At 38.2% G+C, this 13,087-nt stretch overlaps 1 protein-coding gene across 1 annotated transcript in view; it reads right to left on the reverse strand.

Annotated features, from left to right (window-relative positions):
• Window positions 1–13,087, reverse strand: part of GTPBP8 (GTP binding protein 8 (putative)) — a 69,924-nt gene that overhangs the window by 27,351 nt on the left and 29,486 nt on the right. The window lies entirely within an intron of this gene.

Genomic DNA, 13,087 nt, shown 5'->3' on the forward strand with positions numbered 1-13,087 from the left:
AAAAGAAGAGAAAATAAAACTTCTGTATTCTCACCAATCAGAAATGACTAATATTATTATCCTGGCATCATTTTCACTCCAGATATGTATCTTTTTTCTTTTTTTGCCTCTTCTCCAGTTTAGAGTCAAACTCTATATATAAAGTTTTATAATCTTTTATTCACTTAATAGAATGTGAGCATTTCCCTGTGCCATTACATATCTTTAAAAAAGAATCGTGGCACGGTCTTTTAGCTGTTCACCAAAATCCATTTCCTTCTTCTTGGTCATGCACTAGTACATTTCCAGGGCTCTCTTGCAGTTAGGTGTAGCCAATGGAATATGAGTGAGTGTGATATGTGCCATTCCTGAGCCAACGCTATCAAGATGAAGGTGTCTTTCCTTTATGTTATCCATTCCCCCTTCTTATAGCAAGATGCAGATGATAAGGCCCTAGGGGAATTCAAAGTCAAAGGGAGGAAGGAGCCTAAAATTCTGAATAATCACGTATTGAATACAATGTGGATAAGAATAAACATCTTTTGTGTTTGAATCATTATATTTTTGGATCTGTTTGTTTCAGCAGTTTTGCCTACCCTGTTTTTCATCCTACCATAATTTTTCATTTTTTTAATTTAAAATTTTAATTTATTTTATTTTTGTTTATTTTTGAAATTTGAATACAGTTGACATACAATGTTACATCAGTTTCAGGTGTACAACACAGTGATTCAATATTTGTCTATGTTATGCTTACCACAAGTACAACATTTCGACAGATGGTCACTACAATGCTATTACAATATCATTGACTATATTCCCTATGCTCTTTTATTCCTGTGACTTATTCATTCCATAACTGGAAGCCTGCATCTTCCACTCCCCTTCACTCATTTTGCCCATTCATCTCCTTCCCCTCTGGCAACCATCAGTTTGTTCCCTGTATTTATAGGTCTGATTTGGCTTTTTGTTTACTCATTTGTTATTTTAGATTCCACACATGAGTGAAATCATATGGTATTTGTCTTTCTCAGTCTGCCTTATTTCGCTTAGCATAATTCCTCCTACGTCCATCCATCCATGTTATTGCAAATGGCACAATCTCATCCTTTTTAAAGGCTGTGTAATATTCCATTATGTATGTGTATATGTGTATTTATACTATATATTTATTAGATAGATAGATAGATAGATCATTATCCTTTCATCTATCATAGACACTTGGGTTGCTCCCATAAATTGGCTATTGTAAATAATCCTGCAATGAACAGGGGGGCATATCTTTTGAATTAGTGTTTTTTGTTTTCTTTGGATAAATTCCCAGTAGTGGAATTATTGAATCATATGGTATTTCTATCTTTAATTTTTTGAGGAATTTCCATACTGTTTTCCATAGTGGCTGGGCCAATTTACATTCCGATCAACAATACCCCTCCTTTCTCCATATCTTTGCCAACACTTATTATTTCTTGTCTTTTTGATTTTAGTCATTCTGACAAGTCTAAGGTGATATTCTGTTGTGGCTTTGATTTGCATTTCCCTGATGAGTGATGTTGAGCATCTTTTCATGTGTCTGTTGGCCATCTGTATGTCCTTTTTGGAAAAATGTCTATTCAGGTCCTCCACCCATTTTTTATTTATTTTTAATTTTTTTAATTTTTTAATTTTTAAAAATTTTTAAAGATTTTATTTATTTATTTGACAGAGAAAGACACAGCGAGAGAGGGAACACAACCGGGGAGTGGGAGAGGGAGAAGCAGACTCCCTGCCGAGCAGGGAGCCCGATGCGGGACTCGATCCCGGGACTCCAGGATCATGACCTGAGCCGAAGGCAGTCGCTTAACCAACTGAGCCACCCAGGCGCCCTCCACCCATTTTTTAATTGGATGGTGTTTTGATGTTGAGTTGTATGCTTTTTATATTTTTTAGATACTAACCCCTTATCAGATATATCATTTGCAAATATCTTCTATTCAGTAGGTTGCCTTTTTGTTTTGTTGATGGTTCCCTTTGCTGTGCAAATCATTTTATTTTGATGTCGTCCCAGTAGTTTATTTTTTGCTTTTGTTTCCCTGTCTCAGGAGACACATCTAGAAAAATGTTGCTATGGCTGAAGAGAAATTATGGCCTGTGTTCTCTACTAGGATTTTTATGGTTTCAGGTCTCACATTTTAATCCACTTTAAGTTCATTTTTGTGTATAGTATTGGAAAAATGGTCCAGATTTCATTCTTTTACATGTAGCTGTCCAGTTTTCCCAGCACCATTTGTTGAAGAGACTGCCTTTTCCCCACTGTATATTCTTGACTTTTTTGTCATAGATTAATTGGCCATATAAGCATGTATTTATTTCTGGGCTCCCTATTCTGTTCCACTGATCTATGCATCTGTTTTTGAGCCAGTGTCACACTGTTTTGATTACTACAGCTTTGTAGTATATCTTGAAATCTGGAATTATGATACCTACAGCTTTGTTTTTCTTTCTTTTTTTTTTTTTAAAGATTTTTATTTGTTTATTTGACAGAGAGAGAGACAGCGAGAGAGGGAACACAAGCAGGGGGAGTGGGAGAGGGAGAAGCAGGCTTCCTGCCGAGCAGGGAGCCTGATGCGGGACTCGATCCCAGGACCCTGGGACCATGACCTGAGCCGAAGGCAGACGCTTAACAACTGAGCCACCCAGGCGCCCCAGCTTTGTTTTTCTTTCTCAAGATTGTTTTGGCTCTTTGGGGCCTTGTGTGCATCCATATAAATATTAGTATTATTTGTTTCAGTTCTGTGAAAATGCTGTTGCTATTTTGAATCTGTGGATTGCTTTGGGTAGTATGGTCATTTTAACAATTTAGTTCTTCTAATCCATGAGTATGGAATATCTTCCCATTTGTTTGTGTTGTCTTCAAGTTCTTGAATCAATATTTTATAGTTTTCTGAGTATAGGTCTTTTACTTCCTTGGTTAAGTTCATTCCTGGGTATTTTATTCCTGTGGTGTGATTGCAAATGGGATTGCTTTCTTAATTTCTCTTTCTGCTCTTTGTTATTAGTGATAGAAATGCTACCAATTTTGGGTATTAATTTTCTATCCTACAAATTTATTGAATTCATTTATTACTTATAGTAGTTTTTTTTTTTTTTTTTTTTGGTGAAGTCCTTAGGGTTTTCTATGTATGGTATCATGTCATCTGCAAATAGTGACAGTTTAACTTTTTCTTTACCAATATGGATGCCTCATTTTGTTTTCTTGTCTGATTGCTGTGGCTAGAACCATGCTGAATAAAAGTGGTAAGAGCAGACATCTTTGTCTTGTTCCTGATCTTAGAGGAAAACCTCAGTTTTTCACCATTGAGTCTGATGTTAGCTATGCATTTTTCATATATGGCCTTTATTATGTTGAGGTATGTTCCTCTAAACCTACTTTGTTGAGAGTTCGTAAAAATCATGAATGAGTATTGAATTTTGTCAAATGCTTTTTCTGCATCTATTGAAATGATCACATGACTTTTATCCTTTGTTTTGTTGATGTGTTAACACATTGATTTGTGAATATTGAACCACCTTTGCATCCCTGGAATAAATCCCACTTGATCATGGTGAATGATCTTTTTAATGTATTGTTGAATGTAGTTTGTTAATATTTTGTTGAGGATCTTTGCATCTATGTTCATCAGGGATATTGGTCTGTAAGTTTTTTTTTATGTGGTGTTTTTATCTGATTTTGGTATCAGGGTAATGCTGGCCTTGTAGAATGTATTTGAAAATTTTCCTTTCTTTTCTATTTTTTGGAATAATTTGAGGAGAGTAGGTATTAACTCTTCTTTAAATATTTCTTATAATTGACTTGTGAATTCATCTGGTCCTGGACTTTTGTTTTTTGGTAATTTTTTTTTTAATACCAATTAAATTTTGTTACTAGTAGTTGGTTTGTTTAGATTTTCTATTTCTTCCTCATTCATTTTTGGAAGATTGTGTTTCTGGGAATTCATCCATTTCTTTTAGGTTGTACAATTTGTTGGTATATTCATTTCTGTAGTATTCTCTTATAATCCCTTATATTTCTTGTGGTGTTGCTTGTTACTCCTCTTTCATTTCTAATTTCATTTCAAATAAGTCAAAGGACTTATTTGGGTCCTTTCTCTTTTTCTCTTGATGAGTCTGGGTAGAGGTTTATCAATTTTGTTGATCTTTTCAGAGAACCAGCTCTTGGTTTCATTGTTTTTTGTTTTGTTTTGTTTTATTTTTTTAGTCTCTATGTCATTTATTTCTGCTCTGATCTTTATCTCCTTCCTTCCTTCCACTCACCTTGGACTTTGTTTGTTTTTCTTTTTTCTAGTTCCTTTAGGTGTAAGTTTAAATTATTTCTTTGACAGAGAGAGACACAGTGAGAGAGGGAACACAAGCAGGGGGAATGGGAGAGGGAGAAGCAGGCTTCCCGCCGAGCAGGGAGCCCGATGTGGGGCTTGATCCCAGGACCCTGGGATCATGACCTGAGCCGAAGGCAGATGCTTAACAGCTGAGCCACCAAGGTTGGCCTATAATGCTATATATTTCCCTGTTAGAACTGCTTTCACTATGTCCCAAAGATTTGGACTATTGCGTTTTCATTATCATTTGTCTCCATGTATTTTTAAATTTCTTCTTTGATTACTTCATTGATTGATTGGTTGTTTAGTACCATGTTGTTGAGCCTCCACAAGTTTGTGTTTTTTCTAGTTTTTTTTTTTTTTTCTTGTGATTGATTTCTAGTTTCATACCACTGTGGTTGGAAAACATGCATGGTATGATTTCAATCTTAAATTTATTGAGGCTTGTTTTGTGGCCTAACATGTGATCTGTTCTGGAGAATGTTCCACGTGCACTTGAAAAAAATGTGTCTTCTGTTGTTTTGGATGGAATGTTCTGTATATCTGTTATGGCCATCTGGTCTAATGTGTTAATCAAAGACACTGTTTCCTTATTAATTTTCTGCCTAGCTGATCTATCCATTGATATAAGTGGGGTGTTAAAGTACCCTACTATTATTGTATTACTATCAATTTGTCTCTTTATGTCCATTAATATGTGCTTTATGTATTAGGTGCTCCAGTGTTGCATGTGTTGATATTTATAACTGTTATATCCTCTTGGTGGACTGATCCCTTTATCATTATGTAATGCCTTTCTTTGTCTTTGTCCTTGTTTTAAAGTTTGTTTTGTCTGATCCAACTTTTTTCTTTTGCTTCCATTACATGGTAAATGTTTTTCCATCCCTTCACATTCTTCTCATTAGTAAGGTGGAGGTGGAGTGTAGACTGTGTCCACCAGCCCCTCCCACCCAGAGAATGTTCCAGTAGCTCCCTTCCCACTGCAGTTGCCAGCTGGTAGAGTTTTAAGCTTGGCTCTCTTTTATGCTAGCTGCTCTTTTAAACCACAGGTTTTTTCTCTGCCCCAGCAAGACTGCAGCTGGGTGGGTTAAAGAACCTGGGACTTGCTGAAGCGGCAAGTTGGCTATAGCATCTGGACACTGCTCTAGTCTGTGATTTCAAGGTGGAGAAGGGATATAAACCTTGTCGTTCTCCAGTTTCCCTGACTCTGAGAGTGTTTCTGCAGCTTCCCCTACCAGTTGGTGGAATTCTGGGGCTCCCTCTTTCATATACTAGTTGCTCTTTTAAACCAAAGCTTTTTTTCTGTGCCCAAGGACAGATGAACCTGTTCCTAGTACCTTAGTTCTATCCCTCTCCACTGCACTTTGTAGTGTTTGGGGTGGGGTTCCCTTTGTTACCAGTGTCTGTCACTCTTGCTGTTCTCTTCTGCCATTATCTCTATCTTTTGTTGTGCAGTAGGCCCTCAGTTCTTCTTCAGCAGGAATTACTCCATGAATAGGTGTAATTTGGTGTGTTCTGTAGAGGAGGCGAGTTCAGGGTCTTCCTACATTGCCATCTTGGACCAGAACATTACCATAATTTTTTAAAGAAATGTTTCTTACTAGACTATAGTAGGTTGTTAAAAAGGCCCCCCAAAGAATGAATGACTCCTCCGTGTGTTCATGCCTCTTTGCAATGTGTCTTTATTGCTTTTTCCAACAAGAGCTGGAGTCTGTTTTCCCATTCCTTGAATCTGGCTGCCCTTATGACTTGTTTTGGCCAATAAAATGTGATGGAAGTGGCATTCAGGGACTTCTGAGCCCAGACAAAACAAAGCCTGGTAGCATCTGCTTTTGCTCATGGTGGATCCAGCTGCCATGTAAAGAAGTCCAGGTTATTCTACTGGAGAGAGTCTATATGGAGAGATAGGTCCTAGAGAACGAGATGCCACATGGAAAGAAAAGTCATATGGAAGAGAACCAAGGTCCCAGACAATATGTGTGAGCTCAGCTAATGCCATGAAAGGAGAGAGACCCAGACATCCCAGCTCACCCTCAGCCATTTGAGTCATCCCAGGGAGAGTCCCAAAGTGGTAAGGCCATCTTGGGTCTTCTAGACCTAAGTCACTAAGTTGTTGATTGTTAACCAGCAGCAGATAACTGAAAACGGATATTTAAATGCTTCCAAAGTTTTGTTACTGTAAATGACAGCAATGAGCATCTTTTTACTGGCTTCCTTGTCTACCAAGGGAATATATGTTGTTGAACTTGTTTAAGTCTATAAATTGAGTAAAAAGTCATGTTTCTCCATTTTGGTGTTCAAATGAGTTTTCTGGCCCCTCCTGTACAGATGAAGTAATATTTCGTTGGGCTGGATCTATTCAATTTCCAGACTCCATCATCAGTTAGCTACTACTAAAGATCCCTGCTAGTCAAAACAAATTGATTATCATTTTGTCCCTATTGCCCATTATAGTAAATGCATCAATCTTGTCTCCTGTAGTTAATTGGCATCACCTGGCCTTTGTCATTCTGGGAACAGATTTCAATGGTCGTATCTTCCTATCATCACCCTAGCCTACAGAAGACAGCCATTACAGAACATTGTGAGGATACTGGTAGTACCTCATTAATGTATTTCTCAGTGCCTCAGTGCAGGGAGTGACTTTTAAGAGGACATAGTTGGGGGTGAGTGGATGGATGAGTGTGCATATCACAGATTATATATCCACTCCATTATTCCAATCTCCCTGAGAATATGGATTCCTCCTTCTACATCATGCCAGGAAATTTGACATCTTCCCTTCATTGAATATAAACTATAGCTGAGTTCAAGTTTCAATCAACAAAGAAAATTGTCATACATAGTTCTAACTGCAAGAATCTCTAGCAAATCATATGATGAGACTCATATCAACACATCTGGTCCAATCCAGTGTTTCATATTCCATCCTCTTTAGTTTAATAACCTTAAAATCCACTATTACTTCAGTTTCTGTCACTAAAAATTAGCAACATTTTGCAATTATTTTGGAGTATAAACTATATTTTTCCATGTCAAACTTTGTATTTGTCTCCCTGGAGCAAACTGAGATCCTACTTGAGGTATAGCTCTAGGGGTGATGGGAAGTGGTTGAGGTGGGTCTTGAGGTTTTTATAGGGTCTTCACACAAGGCCCTTCAGACACAAGGTCACAGGCTACTCTGATTTTCAGCTTTTCCCAAATCAAATTAGATAATTCTTATTCCAAGTCTAAAGAGTCCTTCTTACCAATCAGTGCCCTAATTTGTGTATACGAGACTTGAGAGTCAATAAATTCAATTTAGTTTGGAATTATTCAACCAACAAAATTAAATTTGGCGTCAAGTTCAGCCCTGCAGCTGTAAGAAATTAGTGATTCTGACAGGGCCACCACGGAAGCTCTCTGATTCTCTATACTTGAGCTAAGAGTTAAAGATCTGAGCTTGTCATTTTTTGTAGGCTCTCCAGGGCACTCAGAAGCATCACTGCTACCATAATAGTCATCTAGTCCCCTTGGGGCTTCAGAAGGCATTTCATCACAATCAACCTCAGGTGATTAAGCATGACAGTACAGTATAGCATGGATTTATCATATCCCCTTTCCTCTTGATAAGGAGACTACTGAGTTCAAAGCTAAGGGACATAGCCAAACCAACCTCATCCCATTTTGAGGGGCTGTTTCCCAGGACTACTTCTTGTTCTAAGTATCATAATAGTCAGAGTAAAAAAGATTCATACGACCTATTTCACCAGAGAGAATTTAACATAAGGAACTGGTTAAATAGATGTTTAATAACTGAAAAGCATACATGCAAAAGCAGTTACAAATCCTGGAGCTGAAGAAACAAGGGTAAGAGTTTGGGGTTATCAGAATGTAGACTTTTGAAGGAAGGGATCTGCAGAATTGGGACCAAGATCTTTGAGGAGAGAACACCATCCAGGTGTTGCTACTACCTCTGAGGGGTCAACAAGTTCTGCTAGTGTGTCAAAAGAGTCAGGGACTAGAACCAATTGCCATTACCCAGGATAAAGAGCTGTTGCAGAGCAATACTGTCAGAAAGAAGGGAGCAAACAGGAAGGAACAAGTCCCTTTTCTCCTCTTCCTGCTTTCCAACCTCCTTCTAGTGGTCCATGTTGATGTAACTACCAGCTGGCAAAGATGATTTGGTTTTGCATTGTCCCAGCCATAGTATCACAGAGCAAAGTATAGAAGGGTAGGATTGAAGGTGAGAGGCCGTAGTAGGATGCATAGTAGAAAGCATATGTCTCTAAATATAAGCTTACGAGTGTGTGTGCACACGTATGCGTGCACACACACACACACACATATCCTAAGACCTTGGCATACACTATTTTGGCATTAAAAATATTTTTTCTTATTATAGTATTAACACATATTTATTTCTTTCCTTATTTTCCTTTCCTTTAAGTAGAAAATACAAATGAGCTCATAGAAGAAGAAAAGATCTATCCCACTGCTGGAAAGATAATCAATGTTAACACCTTCATTTAGATCCTTTTAGACCTTTTTCTCAATGTGTGGGTGTGTATTTTTTTCATGAAATCGCATTATACATACCGTTTTCTAAGCTGCTTTAAAAAACACCTTACCGTATCATCAAAAATTGCTCACATCCATCCATATTTATTTATTTACAACTGTGGGTTCAAAACTATTCCTAGGAAGTGTCTTATAACACTTAATGGGAGGGCCCTGCATTCTACCATACACCTCAATCACTGCAATTCCACTTTTACTTGTTTTATATATTTGACTTCTGTGGGGAAAAAGAATTCAACTGCCAAAATATTAGAAACCAACTGATTCATCATGTAAGTATTATATCATTTTCCATTTTTATGACAACAAAGGGTAACTTTGTATCTAAATTTTTGTACAAAGCCCTAGTAACATGGGACACCATGCTTTTTACTCTTTTTACTCTATTTGACAGTACCTGAAAATTACTTTAATTGGCATTTCTTGGATTACTAATGAGATGGCCAAGGTTTTGTTTAATTGATGGTCATTTGTGTCTGTGGCAGTCTTTCTTTACAGACTCTAAAATTTTCCAAGCATGGCCCTAAACCCTTACTTTCTGTTTAATGTACAGAGCCCATGCCTCTTCCACATCCCCCAGTTCAAGGAAGCTCTGACTTCAAATATCCACTGCTCACCTCCAACTCCATTTCCCTGCCCTCTGTTTTCGGTAATGATTGCAAATCCTCCTCCACAGACTACACAGATGCTTTTACTCTGGGGCCCCTCATCCTCCTAGTACTCGACCCCAAACACCTCCATATCTAAAGCTATTTTTATTTTTCTTCCTGGCTTGGAGAATAAAGGCTTGTTTGATCTTTAAGTCAACCTCTTTACCTGAATATTGATCCCATCCTTGTTTGTCTCCTCTGGGATTTAGTATGGTGCCTGGCAAACAACTGATGCTCAAAAACTTTATTGAATAAATAATGGGTCTTGTTCTATTAATTTTCTCCCCTCTATCTCCGTGATATGGTTGGCTTCTCTAACTCTTTTGGCTCCTTTCCTTTAGCCTATATGTGAGCAAGTCATTTCCTGTCCATAATGGTCAATTTTGTGTATCAATTGGGCTAGGCTATAGTACCCAGTTACTCAGTCAAACACTAGTCTAGATGTTTCTGTGAAAGTATTCTGTAGATGGGATTGTCAGTTACAATCAGTTGACTTTAAGTAAAGGAGATTATCCTGGGAATCTGGGTAATACCAATCCAGTCAGTTAGAAAGTCTTAAAAACAGAACTGAGGTTTCTCTGAAAACAGGAAGGAGGAAGAAATCCTATCTATAGACTGTAGCTTCAGCTCCTGCCTGAGTTTCCAGCCCGCTCTTGTTGTCATGTAGATTTCGAATTTGACTATCCAAATCCCGCAATTGTGCAAGCCAATTTCTTTCAATAAATTCCTTAAAAAAAAATCTATATATCTATATCCTATGATTGTGTTTGAATGGTGGAACCCTGACTGATACACTACCTTAAAATGAGAAACAAAACAATACCCTATTACAAATTAAACTGTCTCCCCTTCTTATCTAAGCTTCTAAAAATATTATCCTATATTCACCATCTCTACATCCCTCCCTTTGCAATCACACTTTGAGCTATAGTCCCATTTATTCAACTGGTGAATTGGCCATATTCTTGTGGACGGCCTATGGGTGATCTCAAACTCAATATATCAAAAGTTATCTCTTTATCTCTGCCACCTACCTAAATCTGTTCTACTTTTGAAACCTATATCAAAAACTCAAAGCAAAAATCCGGAAGTCATGCTAGACATCTAAGTATCTAAATACCAGACATTTAATAGGTTCTACCATCCATCTTCAGTGCCAGTGTTTGAGTCCAGGCCATCATCATGTCTTGCCTCAGTGTTTGCAACAGATTCCTTTACCTCCTTATGTCCAGTCTCATCTCCTTTAAATCTGTTCTTCAGGGTGCTGTTTGATGCAAAGTGACCAAAACTGTCCTGCCTAAGACTCAGAGACTCCTTTATCACCTACAGCAAGGGCTCCCCAATCAAAACTGCCATCACAAGGAGCTTTTAAAAAAACAAAGATTAGAGCCCTACTCATACCTAATGAATAAGAATTTCCAAAGTGGGGCCTGCTAATTTCTATTTTTTAAAAGCTATCCAGGTTAATTATGATCAGCCAGTTTGGGGAACAACCAGCCTTCAGGGTAAAATCCAAGTTCTGCCCAGGATCTGACACCACCATTCCCAGCTTTATAACCTCAGCACATATCATGCTCCAGCAATACTGACCCAGGACTAGTGATTCTTCCAACCCATGTTGTTTAACACCTTTCTGTCAAGGATGTCCTTCTTCCCTTATCTGCCTGAGAAATTCCTAATCATCTTTTAAAAACCCTATTCAAGCATTATCTAGTCTCTTATTCAACCAGTAAATATTGACAAACTGTGAAATTTTATACATTAAATATGTGTGGTTCTTTGTATAGCAATTATACCTCAATAAAGTTATTAAAATGCATTGAGGTCCTACTATATGCCAGGCTCTGAGTTAAGCATTAAGATATAAAGATCAGTAAACTATATTACTGGTTAGTACTGCCTTCAGTAAGCTCATATACCATTGAAGACATACAAATACAATACAGCGAAGTAAATTCTATGAGAGAGTCTATGGTAACTGAATAATGGCTCCCCAAAGATGTCCACATCTTAATCCCCAGAATCTGTGACTACGTTCCCTTAAATTGCAAAATAATTTTTGCAGATGTAATGAAGTCAGAGATTCTGAGATGGGGAGATTATACCAGGTTATTCTGGTGGGCCCAATGTAATCACCAGGGTCCTTCTAAACAGGCAAAAGGATGATAGAAAGAGAGGGAGAGGGAGATTGAAAGATGCTGTTACTGATTTTGAAAATGGAGGATGGACACACGAACCAAGGAATGCAATGCAAGTGGCCTTTAGAAACTGGAAAAAGTAAATGAATTCTCCACTAGAGCCTCCAGAAGCCCTGCCAACTTTAGTCCAGTGGGATCCATTTTGGACTTCTGACCTCCAGAAATACAAGAAGTCTTTTAAGCAACTAAGTTTGTAATAATTTATTATAGCAGCAATAGGAAGCCAATACAGAGGCCAATTCAAGACACTATGGTAGTATATAAAGGGATCTCTGTATCAAGTTTTGGAGTGGGGATGGGATGTTTAGGAAGAACTACCCAGCGGTGATGACACCAGAGCTGAGGGACAGTGTTTCAGAGGGATGATCCAAGTGGAGGAATTAGTATTTGCAAAGAAATGTAGGAAGAGGGCGCCTGGGTGGCTCAGTTGGTTAAGCGACTGCCTTCGGCTCAGGTCATGATCCCGGAGTCCCGGGATCGAGTCCCATATCGGGCTCCTTGCTCAGCAGGGGGTCTGCTTCTCCCTCTGACCCTCCCCCCTCTCATGCTCTCTCTCATTCTCTCTCACAAATAAATAAAATCTTTAAAAAAAAAGAAAAAGAAAAAAGAAATGTAGGAAGAGCATGGCCAAGTGTTTCAATAGGGCAAGGTTACTTGTATTAAACAGTCGGAATAATAACAGTATTAATTCTGGTAAGAGTAAATATCTGCTTGTATGCCAGGCACTGTTCTAAAGCACTTTACAACCCTAAGGTAGGGACTATAATTTTCATTTTACCCATAGGATACTAAGGTTTGGAGGGGTTACACAACTTTCCTGAAGTCATAGAGCTAGTAAACGGCAAAGCTAGAATTAGAACTTTGGTGGTCTGTCTCCAAAACCCATGGACTGTCTCTCTAATACATTACGGTGGATGACTTTCTCAACTAAGGTCACGTCAGTGTGGCTGAAGATAAAGAATCTATTAGAAAGTTATTAATGAGGTGAGGATCAGCAGAGCTTGAGATACCGTCACGTCTTAAACACTGATAAAGATGGGGTTGATGGAGAGTCAGAGGGCCTCCAAGTTTCTTTGATGTGATCGCGGTTTTGCTGTTGGTGTAGAGGAAACTTCCTTGACTGTCTTGGACAAAGTAAATCCCCTCTTCTGTGTTTCAAGTGCCACACCTTTCATAAACCTCTATTTAATTTCTTTCGTTCCCCCTAATGTCTGATGCGGAAATGGGGGTGTATGCGTAGCCTCAGTTTTTACATCTGTAAAATGCCTTGGAAGTAATTCCAAATTTCCCTGTGTGGAAGCCTAAACACAATGCAGATTCCTCCCCGCTTTGGCGATTCTGATTG

Source organism: Mirounga leonina, unplaced genomic scaffold (genome assembly GCF_011800145.1).
Source record: "Mirounga leonina isolate KUSES-001 unplaced genomic scaffold, KU_Mleo_1.0 Mir_115, whole genome shotgun sequence".
Lineage (NCBI taxonomy): Eukaryota > Metazoa > Chordata > Mammalia > Carnivora > Phocidae > Mirounga > Mirounga leonina.